This window comes from Lipotes vexillifer, unplaced genomic scaffold (assembly GCF_000442215.2).
Source record: "Lipotes vexillifer unplaced genomic scaffold, Lipotes_vexillifer_v1.1 scaffold1593, whole genome shotgun sequence".
NCBI lineage: Eukaryota > Metazoa > Chordata > Mammalia > Artiodactyla > Lipotidae > Lipotes > Lipotes vexillifer.
This window is the reverse complement of record NW_006781966.1, coordinates 867,941-884,638: the sequence shown is the minus strand read 5'-3', so window position 1 is coordinate 884,638 and position 16,698 is coordinate 867,941. Positions and strand designations below refer to the sequence as shown.

Below are 16,698 nucleotides of genomic sequence, written 5' to 3'. Positions count from 1 at the left end.
GCAGATGACATGATACTATACATAGAGAATCCTAAAGATGCTACCAGAAAACTACTAGAGCTAATCAATGAATTTGGTAAAGTAGCAGGATACAAAATTAATGCACAGAAATCTCTGGCATTCCTATATACTAATGATGAAAAATCTGAAAGTGAAATCAAGAAAACACTCCCATTTACCATTGCAACAAAAAGAATAAAATATCTAGGAATAAACCTACCTAAGGAGACAAAAGACCTGTATGCAGAAAATTATAAGACACTGATGAAAGAAATTAAAGATGATACAAACAGATGGAGAGATATACCATGTTCTTGGATTGGAAGAATCAACATTGTGAAAATGACTCTACTTCCCAAAGCAATCTATAGATTCAATGCAATCCCTATCAAACTACCACTGGCATTTTTCACAGAACTAGAACAAAAAATTTCACAATTTGTATGGAAACACAAAAGACCCCGAATAGCCAAAGCAATCTTGAGAACAAAAAATGGAGCTGGAGGAATCAGGCTGCCTGACTTCAGACTATACTACAAAGCTACAGTAATCAAGACAGTATGGTACTGGCACAAAAACAGAAAGATAGATCAATGGAATAGGATAGAAAGCCCAGAGATAAACCCATGCACATATGGTCACCTTATCTTTGATAAAGGTGGCAGGAATATACAGTGGAGAAAGGACAGCCTCTTCAATAAGTGGTGCTGGGAAAATTGGACAGGTACATGTAAAAGTATGAGATTAGATCACTCCCTAACACCATACACAAAAATAAGCTCAAAATGGATTAAAGACCTAAATGTAAGGCCAGAAACTATCAAACTCTTAGAGGAAAACATAGGCAGAACACTCTATGACATAAATCACAGCAAGATCCTTCTTGACCCATCTCCTAGAGTAATGGAGATAAAAACAAAAATAAACAAATGGGACCTAATGAAACTTCAAAGCTTTTGCACAGCAAAGGAAACCATAAACAAGACCAAAAGACAGCCCTCAGAATGGGAGAAAATATTTGCAAATGAATCAACTGACAAAGGATTAATCTCTAAAATTTACAGGCAGCTCATGCAGCTCAATAACAAAAAAATAAACAACCCAATCCAAAAATGGGCAGAAGACCTAAATAGACATTTCTCCAAAGAAGATATACAGACTGCCAACAAACACATGAAAGAATGCTCAACATCATTAATCATTAGAGAAATGCAAATCAAAACTACAATGAGATATATCATCTCACACCAGTCAGAATGGCCATCATCAAAAAATCTAGAAACAATAAATGGTGGAGAAGGTGTGGAGGAAAGGGAACACTCTTGCACTGCTGGTGGGAATGTGAATTGGTTTAGCCACAATGGAGAACAGTATGGAGGTTCCTTAAAAAACTACAAATAGAACTACCATATGACCCAGCAATCCCACTACTAGGTATATACCCGGAGGAGACCAGAATTCAAAGAGTCATGTACCAAAATGTTCATTGCAGCTCTATTTACAATAGCCTGGAGATGGAAACAACCTAAGTGCCCATTTTCAGATGAACGGATAAAGAAGATGTGGCACATATATACAATGGAATATTACTCAGCCATAAAAAGAAACGAAATTGAGCTATTTGTAATGAGGTGGATAGACCTAGAGTCTGTCATACAGAGTGAAGTAAGTCAGAAAGAGAAGGACAAATACTGTATGCTAACACATATATATGGAATTTAAGAAAAAAACAATGTTATGAAGAACCTAGGGGTAAAACAGGAATAAAAACACAGACGTACTGGAGAACAGACTTGAGGATATGGGGAGGGGTAAGGGTGAGGTGTGATAGGGCGAGAGAGAGACATGGACATATATATACTAACAAACGTAAGGTAGATAGCCAGTGGGAAGCAGCTGCATGGCACAGGGAAACCGGCTCGGTTCTTTGTGGCTGTCTGGAGGAGTGGGATAGGGAGGGTGGGAGGGAGGGAGACAAAGAGGGAAGAGATATGGGAACATATGTATATGTATAACTGATTCACTCTGTTATAAAGCGGAAACTAACACACCATTGTAAAGCAATTATTCCCCAATAAAGATGTTATAAAAAAATAAATTAAAATGATAATACTATGTCCCATCTCCCCAAAATTCACATTAGATCCAAAGACACAAAGAAGCTGAAAGTGACAGGTTGCAAAAAGCTTACAAATAGTAAGCGAAAGATTGCTGGGGTAGGTATCTCAAAATAGAATTTAAGTCAAATGTTTTTACAAGAGGCAAAGAAGAACTAGATAGATAGACAGATAGGTAGATAGATAGATGATAAATAGATAGATAAAACAATTAATTCATCAAGAAGATATAATTAGGGCTTCCCTGGTGCCACAGTGGTTGAGAGTCTGGTCCGCCTGCCAATGCAGGGGACATGGGTTCGTGCCCTGGTCCGGGAAGATCCAACATGCCATGGAGCAGCTAGGCCCGTGAGCCACGGCTGCTGAGCCTGCATGTCCGGAGCCTGTGCTCTGCAATGGGAGAGGCTACAACAGTGAGAGGCCCACGTACCACAAAAAAATAAAAAATAAATAAAAAGAAGATATAATTATAACCATATAGGTATCAAATAATAGAGCTCACAAATATATGACACAAAGATATTGACTGAATTGGAGGGACAAATAGACATTTCCATAATAATAAATCAATAAGGAAATAGGACATGAATGACATTATAAATTAACCAGCCTTAAAAGACATATATAGAATATCCTAAAACAGCAGAATACACATTCTTCTCAATTGCACATGGAACATTCTCAAGGATAGATCATATGTTAGGCCAAACACTACACTTAATAAATTTAAGAAGATTAAAATTATATCAAGTATGTTTTTCAGCCACAGTGGTATGAATAAAATTAGAAATAAATTACAAGAAGAAAACTGGAAAATGCACAAATATGAGGAGATTAAACAACATGATACCAAACAAGCAATAGGTTAAAGAAGAAGTTTTAAAAGAGAAATATAAAAATATCTTGAGACAAATGAAAATGGAAATACAACATGTCAAAACTTATTAGATGCAGCAAAAGCAGTTCTAAGTGGGGAGTTTAGAGCAATAAATCCTTACATTAAGAAACAAAAGGTCAGTGATATCAGCATCATGACAACATAAAGTCATTTCTTCTTCTCTCCCATTTGATTCAGTTATTTGGCTATCCATAAGGAAGCAGAGGTGCCTCTGCACAGCACATGAAGATTCCCAATGGATCTTTCCACCTGTGCCTCTTTCAGCTGACTTGGACCTTGGAGGAAGCTAAAGAGCCCAGGGACATGGCAGCAGAGGTAGCTGTGGGACAGCTGTGACCTTGCTGGTAGAGAAGTTTGAGGGTGAAAGATGCGAGTGGGGTTCTGTCAGTCCATAGGTGCTTCAGTTGGAGGGAACTGTTGTTCACTTTGAGGAGAGACTGCAGTGACTGTGCAGGGGGAAAGGAAAGGGAAGAAGCAGACAAAAAGAACTGAAGGAACACATTTCCTGCTGTCTGCCCTGGAACTATAACAAGTGGTTCACCCACAGGATATTGGGACTCAAACACCCAAGGATTTCTCTACCAGGCCAAGGACACACCCAAAACCCCAGATGCTAAGCACACACCTCCCACCACTCTGCCACCAGCCTTTTTTAAACAGCTTTTTACAAAATAATGTTGTTCTCAAATTTAGTAGCAAATCAGCTCCTCTAAAAGAAATAAAAAATCTATGCAATACTTTCACATTCTGGAAAACAACAGAAAGCCTTCTAATTACCAATCTGCTGAACAATTAGAAACAAAGTAAACAAAACCTGAAATAAGGAAGATGTTTGCTAATTCAAATGATACAAAACCCTAGGACAAATGGTAAAAGCAAAGCTATACCGACAAAATCACACAAATGCTACAGCAGAGACACATTTCCATGAACAGTATGAAAAATCATGGTACAATGATATCAGAAAAAGAAAACAATTCTCCAGCAACCAAACTCAAAGGCATGGAATATTGCAAACAAACTGATAAAGAGTTCAAAGTGGCTCTTATAAAGAGATTCAAGGAGCTACAAGAAAACTCAGAAAGGCAATACAGTGAACTCAGGAATAAAACTAATGGATAGAGAAATATTTTAAAAAAATTAAAATTTTTTTTTTTTTTTTTTTTTTTTGCAGTATGCCGGCCTCTCACTGTTGTGGCCTCTCACACTGTGAAGCACAGGCTCTGGACGCACGGGCTCAGCAGCCATGGTTCATGGGCCTAGCCACTCCAAAACATGTGGGATCTTCCCGGACCGGGGCACGAACCTGTGGCCCCTGCATTGGCAGGCAGACTCTCAACCACTGTGCCACCAGGGAAGCCCAAAGTAATTAAAATTCTAAAAAAGAACCATTTCGCCTTTTGGTTTGCATGGGCAGGCCAGCTTGCCGTGGGGAGAGTGAGAGCTCTTGAGGCTGCTCACGATGGAGGAACTGGAGCAAGGCCTGCAGATGCAGCCGTGGGCACGGCTACAGCTTGCTGAGAACTCCCTCTTGGCCAAGGATTATATCACTAAGCAGGGCTATGCCTTGTTGTTTTCAGATCTTCAACAGGTGTGGCCTGAACAGGTGGACACTAGTGTGATCAGCCAGCAAGCCAAGGAGCTGAACAAGCACCTGACTGCTCCTCCTGAGGCTTTTCATTGTCATTTGTATGAACTGCTTTGCCCATTGTTGAAGAACAGTGCTTGCCCTGGCAAAGCTACATTCTCCTGTGATCATGTGGCAGAGGTGCTGATACTCCGGGTGTGGAGTGAGCTCTCTGGTTTCCCATTCTATTGGAATTTCCACTGCATCCTAGCTAACCCTTCACTGGTCTCCCAACATTTGATTTGTCCTCTGATAGTCATGAGTCTGGTACTGGAGTGCCAAGTGAGGGACCTAGCAACATTGCTTCATATGTAAGATCTAGAGATCTAGGACTACTAGGACAGTGGGTCTACGCTGAGCCGATATCAGTTGAAGACAGAGCCATTTGAAGAGAATTCCTTCTTGGAACAATTTATGGTAGAGAAACTATCAGAGGCATGCAGTGTTGGTGATGGAAAACCCTTTGTCACAAATCTATGGCAGTCACCAGACAAAAGATCCAAGTGGGACAGAAGCTTCAAGGCACTGGAGATCCCCAGACCTCAAACAATGCCTCCTCACAAGGAACTGATATCCAACTTCTGAATCAGCCAGAAGAGCAGGTCTCTTCAGCACCATCCCTCCCTGTGTCTGAAAAAGAGCCCACAGTTACTTCAGGCCCTATGAAGAGACCTCAGTTGTTGAAGGTCAAGAGGAAGAAGCTAAGGAGGCTCTTCAGTTAACCTGTCACTGTCTCAACTGCTGAGGGTGGACTCGGAGAGTAGTTTCCTAGTGTCACCTTGAAAGGAGGTCCTGTGAAAGCAACTTCTCTGACACAGAGTTACACAGTAAGGGACTCCACTGTAAGGGCAAGATAACTGAAGTTCATGTTGACAGGCATGGATACTATTAACTAAGGGAAACCTGGCTCCAATCCATCAGGCACTGGCCTTCCTTGTCCGACTGGAAGCCAGTCTCTGGGAATCCCATACCCTTCTTTCTTTTGATGAAGGTTCTCTAGACCCAGGATCTACGATGGATTTTAAGTATATGGGGCAGGTTGGCAAAAAGGCACAGCATGCTTAGGAAGCCTTGTCTACCTTTCTTAAGAGTCCCTACCCAGTCCCAGGTGTTCCTCAGAGACCCTCTCCTCTCTTTAGCATGGAATGAAAAGCACTCACACTCCCCTGAAAAAGAAAAAAAATGAACCATTTCAAAATTCTGGAGCTGAATAACACAAAAAACAAGGTGAAGAATGCATTAGAAAGCACTGGAAATAGAGCAGACCAATATGGAAGAGAGACTTAGTGAGTTCAAATACAGAAAACTTATTTCAGTAGAAGAGGGAAGAGAAATAAGATATAAAAAAACATGGGGGAAATGCTATGAGAACTATCAGACTCTTTTAGGAAGGGCAACATTAAGATAATGGATATCTCAGAAGAAGATAGGGAGAAAGGAATAGAGAGATAATTCAATGAAGCAATAGCTGAGAACCTCCCAAACTTGGGGAAGGAACTGAATATAAAAGTCCTTGAAGCTAAGACAACACTTAATTATTTCAATGCTAAAAACCTTCAACATGCATAAATTAAAATTGTCAAAAGTCAATGACAAAGAAATAATTTTAAAGGCAACCAAGAAAACAAGGATAGTAACCTAGAAAGGAAACCCCATTAGGTTATCAGAAGAAATCTTATAGTCCAGGAGGGAGTGGAATGGAATTCTCAACATATTGAAAGCTAAAAACTATAACCCAAGAATACTCTATCGAGCAAAGTTATGATTCAAATCTGTAGGAAAAATAAAGGTTTCACACACAAACAAAAGTTGAGGTAGTTCATCTACACTAGACATGCCTTACAAGAGATGTTGAAATAAGCTCTTCTACCAGAAACAAAATAGCAAAAATACACAAAACTGTAAGCAAGGTAACAAAGAGACAGAACAAGAAAATTGCAAATCTTTATCAGAAAAAGTTTTCAAAAATTTTACTACAGTATAAAGTTTAAAGGGAGGAAAAATGAAGCTAAAAAATAACTATAGCTATCTCAGTTTAGTAACAAACTCACAACATAAAAAGGGATAATTTAACACAACAATAACATAAGAGGGGAAGAAGAAAAGGACAGAACTTGTTCAGGTAAATGAAGATTAGATGTTGCCAGCAGAAAAATGACTGTTTTATCTATGAAATTACACACAAGTCTCAGGGTAACAACAAAATATAAATATAGAGCAGAGACCCCCCAAAAAAGCACAAAAATGAGGAAACAATAAAACATCATTAAAAAACAAATAAAAACGGCAGATGGAAGCACAAGAGAAAAGAAATAATGGAGATATAAAACAATCAGAAAACAAAAGATGAAATGGCAGTACTGTCTCATCTACCAATAATCACCTTAAATATAAATTGATTGAATTCACCCATCAAAAGACAAAGAGTGGATGAAAGGATGAAGAAACAAGACTCAACTATATGCTGCCTCCAGGAGACACATCTCAGCTGTAAAGGCAAACATAGACTAAAAGTGAAGAGAAGGAAGATTATAGTCTAAGCATAAAAGCAAATATCAGCCAAAAGAAAGTGGTGTAGCCATACTCATATCAAGCAAAAGAGATTTCAAACCAAAAAAGGAAAAAAAGAGACAAATATGGATAGTATATAATAATAAAGGGGATATTTCATCAAGAAGACATAACAGTGAATAATATATATGTACCTAAGAACACCAAAATATATAAAGTGATTATTAACAGGCTAAAAGGGATACATTGACAGCAACACAATAATAGTATGGAAATTTAAGACCCCACTTATATCAATGGATAGATCATCCAGAAAGAAAGTCAATAAGGCAATTGCAACCTTAAATAAAACATTAGATCAGATGGCTTTGATAGATTTTTACAGAATATTCCATCCAAATGCAGCAGAATACACATTCTTATGAAGTGCAAATGGAACTTCCTCAAGTATAGTCCATATGCTGAGAAACAAAACAAAATAAATTTAAGAAGGTTGAAATCTTACCAAGAATGTTTTCTGATCACAATGGTATGAAACCAGAAATCCACTACAAAAAGAAAACTGAAAAAAATAACAAATATGTGGAGACTGAAGTACATGCTGCTGAACAGCTATTAGGCCAACAAATAAATAAAAAGAGAAAAAATATATATAAAGAAAAATAACAAATGAAAATATGACATACCAAAACTATGGAACAGAACAGAAGCAGTACCAAGAAGGAAGTTTATAACAATGCAGACCAACTCAAAAAATAAGAAAAATCTCAAACAAACAATCTCATCTTACAGCTAAAGGAAGTAGAAAAATTAAAAAAAAGAAGCCCAAAATCAATAGAAGGAAAGAAATAATAAAGATCAAAGTGGAAATAAGTGAAATAGAGACTGAAAAGATAATAGAAAGAGGAATGAAACTAAAAGCTCGTTCTTAGAAAAGGTAAACAAAGTTGACAAACCTTTAGATAAACTTACTGAAAAAAATAGAGAAGGCTCTGACAAAATCAGAAGTAAAAGAAGAGAAATGAAAATGAATATCACAGAAATAGAGTTATAAAATAATATGATGAGTATCTATACACTAACAAATTGAACAACCTAAGGGCCAGAAGTTTTCATTAGTGAAATTTACCAAATATTTAAAGAAAAATTAACACCTAACCTTCTTAAAATATTCCAAAAAATTGAAGAAGTAGGAAAGCTTCCAAATTCATTCTATGAGGCCAGCGTCACTCTGATACCAAACCCAGGCAAGGACAACAAAAAAAAAAGAAAATTGCAGGCCAATATCTCTGATAAGCATAGATGCAAAAATCCTCAATGAAATATTAGTAAACTAAATATGACAATATATTAAAAGGATAACACAGCATGATCACATGGGATTTAATCCAGGAATGCAGGGGTGGTTGAATTTCCACAAATTAATCAACATGATACACGACATTAACAAAATTAAAAGTAAAAATCATATGATTATGTCAATAGACACAGAAAAACGTTTGACAAAGTTCAACACCCCATTATGATTAAAAACTCTCAATAAAATGTGTATAAAGGGAGGACATCTCAACATAATAAAGGCCGTATATGACAGACCCACAGTTAACATCATACTCAATAATGAAAAACTGAAAGCTATCTCTTCAAGATCAGAAACAAGACAACAATGCCTACTTTTGTCTCTCTTATTCAACATAGTATTGGAAGTCCTACTCATATTAATTAAGCAAGAAAAAGAAATAAAATATAACCAAGTTGGAAAGGGAGAATTAAAACTGTCACTATTTACAGATGACATGATTTTATTTATAGAAAACCCTAAAGATAATGCTAAAAGTGATTAGAAATAATAAATGAATACAGTAAAGTTGCAGGGTACAAAGTAAATATACACAAATCAATTGAGTTTCCATACACTAAGAATGAACTAGCAGAAAGTTAAATTAAAAAATAATCTCATTTACAATCACAAGCAAAAGAAAAGAAAAGAATAAAATAACTAGGAACAAATGAAACCAAAGAAGTGAAAAGTCTCTACACTGAAATCTACAAGACTTCATTGAAAGAAATTGAAGAAGACACAAAGAAACAGAAAGATATTCCATGTTCATTGATTGAAAGAATTAACATTGTCAAAATGTCCTTATTACCCAAAGCAATCTACAGATCCAATGCAAACACTATAAAAATCCCACTAACATTTTTACAGAAAAAGAACAATAAATTCTAATATAAATTTGGAATGGCAGAAGACCTCAAATATCCAAAGCAATCCTGAAAAAAAAAAGAACAAAGCTGGAGGCATCACACTACCTAATTTCAAAATATATTACAAAATTATAGTAACCAAAACAGCATGGTACCAGCAGAAAAATTGTTACATAGACCAATGTAACATAATTGAAATCCCAGAAATAAACCCGTGCTTATATGGATAATAAATTTACTCCAAAGGAGAAAAATATACAACAGAAAATGATTATCTATTTGAAATCATACACAAACCCCAATGTCCCTGTCTTTTGAAGCAGCAGGTTTTGCTTTAAGTTCTGGGGCCTTCCCTAAGTTCCAAAATGTCTTGCTCAAATATTAATGTTCAGAGGAATGCAGGGACAAAGAAAACCAGATGGGGAGGAGAATTTGTATCAATTTAAACAATAGATCAGCCATATAGCAGTCACAGAACCTTTAGTCCCTCCCTGAAGGACATAGATTACATACATTCCTAAGTTGTTTTACAGAAACCAGACTCCCACCAGATGAAAACTGCTGACCACAAACAAGTAGATCCCAGACTGAATGGAACGAGGTTTGTGACTGAGATCCTTGAAACATCACCCTGTTACCTCACAGTCAACCAGTCAGAGAATTGTGCATGAGCAGATCATACAACCCATGAAGCTCTCCCTCATACTGTCTTTAAAAACTTTTCCCTGAAAGCCATCAGAGAGTTCAGGTCTTTTGCATATGAGCTGTCCATTATCCTTGCTTGGTGCCTTGTAGTGAATGCTATACTTCCTTCACTACAAACCAGTGTCAGTGGATTAGCTTTTCAGTGTGTCAGGCGAGCAGGCCAGAATTCGGTTGAGTAACAATTCTGGTGACCTATATGTCCTTGGCCTAATTAGTAGAACCTAAAACTAAAAGGTAAAACAGAAAAAGGGAACACAGCCCTTTTAAACTCAAGTGAGTTAACTTATTCCCACTGTTATTTATAAACTAACAAGATTTATATTGAAATACCTGATTCATGACTAAAGTTTAAAATGAAGCTATAAGATTTCTGGTTCTGTCTTTATGTAAAAATTAAATTGTATATGAGCTTTATTTAATTGGCTAAAAAGAAAATAAGTGCTTATAAGTTAATATTTCTGAATACAGAAGAAATTAACCAAAAGTTTTAAAAAGATCATATGATCTAGGACTAATTATGCAATGAATGAAAACAAGTTTTTTTGTTGGTTTTATTAATAGAGACATGTCTTTTAAAAATTTTTATTGGAGTATAGTTGATTTAAAATGTGTTAGTTTCAGGTGTACAGCAAACTGCAACCATTATATATATGCATATATCCACTATTTTTTAGATTATTTTTCCATATAAGCCATTACAGAATATTGAATATAGTTCCCTGTGCTATACAATAAGTACTTATTAGTTATCTATTTTATATATAGTATTGTATATATGTCAATCCCAATCTCTCTATTGATCCTGTCCCCTTCCGCTTACCCACAGTAACCAAAAGTTTGTTTTCTACATCTGTAACTATATTCCAGTTTTATCGATAAGGTTATTTGTACCCTTTTTTGGATTACACATATAAGTGATATCATATGATATTTGTCTTTCTCTGTCTGACTTCCTTCACTCAGTATGACAATCTCTAGGTCCATCCATGTTGCTGCAGATGGCATTATTTCATTATGCTTTTATGGCTGAGTAATATTCCATTGTAAATATGTACCACGCCTTCTTTATCCACTCCTCTGTCGATGGACATTTAGGTTGCTTCCATGTCCTGGCTATTGTAAATAGTGCTGCAATGAACATTGGGGTGCATATATTGTTTCTAATTATGTTTTTCTCTGGATATATGCCCAGGAGTGGAATTGCAGGCTTATATGGTAGGTCTCTGTTTAGTTTTTTAAGGAACATCCATACTGTTCTCCATAGTGGTTGTACCAATTTACATTGCCACCAACAGTGTGAGAGGGTTCCCTTTTCTCCACACCCTCTCCAGAATTTACTGTTTGTAGAATTTTGATGATGGACATTCTGACAAGTGTGAGGTAATAACTCATCTTAGTTTGATTTGCATTTCTCTAATAATTAGTGATGTTGAGGATCTTTTCAGGTGCTTTTTGGCCACGCTTATGTCTTCTTTGGAGAAACGTCTATTTAGATTTTCTGCCTATATTTCCTTTTTTTTTTTTTTTTTTTTTTTTTTTCTTTTTTTTTTTTTGATATTGAGCTCCATGAGCTGTTTCTATATTTTGGAGATTAATCGCTTGTCGGTTGCTTAATTTGAAAATATTTTCTCCCATTCTGAAGGTGGTCTTTTCATTTTGTTTATGGTTTCCTTTGCTGTGCAAAAGCTTTTAAGTTTAATTAGATCCCATTTATTTATTTTTGTTTTTATTTTCATTACTCTAGGAGGTGGATCATAAAAGATCTTGCTGCAATTTTTGTAAGATAGTGTTCTGCCTATATTTTCCTCAGAGGGTTCTATAATATCCAGACTTACATTTGCCTCTTTAATCCATTTTAAGTTTATTTTTGTGTATGGCATTAGGGAGTGTTCTAATTTCATTCTTGTACATGTAGCTGTCAAGTTTTCCCAGCACCACTTTTGAAGAGACTGTCCTTCTCTATTGTATGTTCTGGCCTCCTTTGTCATAGGTTGACTGTCCTTCTCTATTGTATGTTCTGGCCTCCTTTGTTATAGATTAAGTGACCATAGGTGCATGGGTTTATCTCTGGATTTTCTATCCTGTTCCATTGATATAAATTTCTCTTTTTTGTGCCAGTGCTATACTGTTTTGATTACTGTAGTTTTGGGGTATTGTCTGAAGTCAGGGAGCCTGATTCTTCCAGCTCCTTTTTTCTTTCTCAAGATTGCTTTGGCTATTCAGGGTCTTTTGTGTTTCCATACAAATTGTAACATTTTTTTTGTTCTAATTCTGTGAAAAATGTCATTGGTGATATGATAGAGATTACAATGAATCTGTAGATTCCTTTGGGCAGTATAGTCATTTTGACAATATTGATTCTTCCAATTCAAGAATATTGTATATCTCTCCATCTGTTTGTTTCATCTTTGACTTCTTTCATCAGTACCTTATAGTTTTCTGAGTACAGGTATTTTGCCTCCTTATTTAGGTTTATTCCTAGGTATTTTATTCTTTTTGATGTGATGGTAAATGGAACTGTTTCCTTAAATTCTCTTTCTGATCTTTCACTATTAGTGTATAAGAATGCAAGAGATTTCTGTGTATTAATTTTGTATCCTGCAACTTTGACAAATTCATTGATGAGCTCTAGTAGTCTTCTGGTAACATCTTAAGATTTTCTATGTATAGTTTCATGTCATCTGCAAATAGTGACAGTTTTACTTATTTTCCAGTGTGGATTCCTTCTATATCTTTTTCTTCTCTGGTTGCTCTGGCTAGGAATTCTAAAGCTATGTTGAATAAAAGTGGAGGGAGTGGATATCCTTGTCTTGTTCTCATCTTAGAGGAAATGCTTTCAGTTTTTCCCTGTTGAGAATGATATTAGCCATGGGTTTGTCACACATTTTCTTTATTATGTTGAAGTAGGTTCCCTCCATGCACACTTTCTGGAGAGCTTTTATAATAAATTTGTGTTGAATTCTTTCAAATCTCTTTATGCACCTAGTGATATGATTATATGGATTTTATTCTTCGCTTTGTTAATATGGTGTATTACATGGATTGATTTGCATATATTGAATAATCCTTGCATCTCTGGGATAAACCCTCTTGATCATGGTGTGTGATCATTTTAATATGTTGTTGGATTTGGTCTGCTAGTATTTTGGTGAGAATTTTTGCATCTATGTTCGTCGTTGATATTCCATTTTTTGTGATATCTTTGTCTAGTTTTGGTATCAGCGTGATGGTGGCCTTGTAGAATGGGCTAGGGAGTGTTCCTTCCTTTGCAATTTTTTGAAGATTTTCAGAATCTTCAAAAAGATGTTAACTCTTCCCTATATGTTTAATAGAATTCACCTGTGAAGCTACCTGGTCCTGTACTTTTGTTTGTTGTAAGTTTTAAAATCACAGCTTCAATTTCAGTACTTGTGATTCATCTGTTCATATATTCTATTTCTTCCTGGTTCATTCTTGGAAGGTTGTACCTTTCTAGGAATGTGTCCATTTCCTCTAGGTTGTCCATTTTATTGGTGTATACTTGCTTGCAGTAGTCTCTTAAGATCCTTTGTATTTCTGTTGTTTCCATTGTAACTTGTCCTTTCTCATTTCTAACTGCATTGACTCGAGCCCTCTCCCTTTTTTTCTTGATGAGCCTGGCTACAGGTTTATCAATCTTGTTTGTCTTTTCAAAGCACCAGATTTTAGTTTCATTGATTTTCCTATTGTTTTCTTCATCTCTAAGTCATTTATTTCTGCTCTGATCTTTATGATTTATTTCCTTCTACTAACCTTCAGTTTTGTTTGTTCTTGTTTCTCTAGTTGCATTGGGTGTAAGGTTAGGTTGTTTATTTGAGATTTTTCTTCTTTCCTGAGGTAAGATTGTGTTGCTATAAACTCCCTCTTAGAACTGCTTCTGCTGTATCTCATAGGTTTTGGATCATGATGTTTTCATTGTCATTTGTCTCTAGGTATGTTTTGATTTCCTCTTTGATTTCCTCAGTGATCTATTGGTTTTTTAGTAACATATTGTTCAACCTCCATGTGTTTGTGTTTTTTTACAGTTCTTTTCCTGTAATTGATTTCTAATATTATAGCATTATGGTTGGAAAAGATGACTGATATGATTTCAATTTTCTTAGCACATTATTGACCTGAGATATATTAATATTTCTTTTGTTACCTGAACGTTATTGACCCAGCACATATCAATACGTTTTTAGAGAGTGATACAATTAACATTATTGTGTGAAGTTGCTAGAACTTAAAATTGATCAAAGGTTCATTATACAACTTATGATTGTCATTATCATTCACATGTTGCTCCTTTAGGTTTTTGTTCCAATATTATGTATATTATAAACACAAATTTATTACTGTAAATTTTTATAAAATGACATATCGTGAAATTTTGAGTGTAAAAGTATTTTTCAGTGAATTTTATGTGGATACTTTCTCTGATTATCCATGTGACATATATATTAATGTCTCAGAAGATGATAGTTCTTTAGAATATAGTTTTGATTCAAATGATGTAAATATTAGACCAACAAAGAAACAAAAACCCTTGGTGATTGACTCTGATACAGAAAGTGAAAATGAAACTCATGTTGCTGGAGAATGCTCCTTTGCTTCTACAGAAGAGTGGATTGAAGATATTTCACGAAAATTAGAAGACTTTACAGGTGTGTCAGGTGTAACTCTTGAATGTAATAACCTGCAAAATGTTAGGGAAATAACAGAATTAATTTTTGGTAACACCTTTTTCGAGTAGGTTACTTGTCAAACAAACTTGTATCACCGACAGAATGAATAATCATATAAAAAGTATGTTAAGCTTTAAAATGGACTGATGTAACCAATAGTGGCATGAAGAAGTTTCTTGGATTAATAATTTTGATGGGACAAATAAGAAACTCACACTGGAAAGAATATTGGTCGACTGATCCCTTACTTGAAATAACTATCTTTCCAAAGATTACGATGAAAAGAAAGTTCAAGCAAATAATGACATTTCTTCACTTTAATGATAACTTGGAAACTCCACTTCCTGCAGACAGAATTTCAAAAGTTAAGCCTCTTTTGGATTATTTTCTACCAAAATTTCAATTGATGTATATACCGAAACGAGAGCTATCACTTGATGAGGAAATGATAAAGTAAAGAGGATGACTCAGATTCAAAACCTATAACCCCAGAAAACTTACAAAATATGGAATTTTGGTCAGGATGGTTAGCGAAAATGAAACTGGATGTGTATTCAACCTTGAGATTTACACAGGTGAAGGAAAGAAACTGCAAGAAACAATATTATCGGTCCTACAACCTTATCTTGGTTCATTGCACCATAGTTACCAAGACAGTTTTTACAACAGTGTGTCCACATCTGAAATATTGTTGAAAAATAAAACCAGAGTTTGTGGGATTATAAGAGAGAATCATGGTCTACCAAACCACTTAAAGGAGAAATCTAGAAATCTGCAGAGGGGAAAAAAGACATTCTTATAGAGGGGAGAAGTGATTCTTCTTATGTGGAAAGACAAGAGGCTAGTCTGGATGGTGGCAATTATTCATGATGCCTCTATAGCATCTACAGGAAAGGAAGAAAGGAGGACTGACTGTCAGATAACTAAGCCCACTTGTATATTAGAGTATAACAAATATATGAAAGGAGTTGATATATTCAATCAATATCTGCAAACTTTGATATCTTCCAGAAAACTCGAAAATGGTATAAGAAAGTGGGTTTCTGAGTAACTGTGTTTCATTCAATGTGGTTACAAATTTTTGTAGCAATAATTCGCAGAATAAAATGACTTACAGGCAATTTTTGTTAGCAGTGCCTAGAGAATGGGTAACTGACCATTCTGGCGAATGTAGTGGTAATCCCACACCTGGTCCTTCTTGTGGCATTTTTAAAAGATTCCCCTGCAAAGATCCACTTTGTCGACTATCAAAATAAAAGAACATATTCTAGAGGAAATAATACCCACAGGACTAAAAAAAAAATAAATGGTGCAAGAAAGTGTAGAATCTGCTCTTCCAGGGGAAAGCACATTGAAACACGGTATGTTTGTAAATAGGTTTTCTGTTCCCCTGGAGAGAGGTGCCTGCTATACTGCCTATCACACTCTAACGAAATGTTAGAATGCTTTAGTAAGACATGTACAAAGTTTCAAATAAATACATTAAGTGCAAAAAAATTGTTGATATTTATTCAAAAGTGGGTGTTTCAATATTCATTAACATTAAAAAGTCACTGGCCACAGGCATTAGTTTCTGCAAAAATCGTCTGGTCAAAAATGTGTTAAATTTACCGAGGCTTGATTTGTGACACAAGATGTGATTTCACCTGGAGACTGTTTTGTGTGCACTTGAGAACTGTATTCTGCTTTTGGGTGGAATGTTTCCTAAACTTCAATTAAGTCTAAGGTCTAACATGTCATTTAAGGCTTGTGTTTCCTTGTTAATTTTCTGTCTGGATGATCTGTCTATTGGTGTAAGTGGGGTGTTAAAGTCCCCCACTATTATTGTGTTACTTTTGATTTCCCTTTTATCGCTGTTAACATTTGCCTTATATATATATATATAATATATATATATAATATATATAATATATATATAATATATATATAATATATATTATATATATA

General features: G+C 35.5%; 1 pseudogene; it reads left to right on the top strand.

Annotated features, from left to right (window-relative positions):
* The first annotated feature begins 4,477 nt into the window (after positions 1-4,477).
* On the top strand, positions 4,478-5,364 carry LOC103074047 (non-homologous end-joining factor 1 pseudogene; annotated as a pseudogene).
* Positions 5,365-16,698: the final 11,334 nt, after the last annotated feature.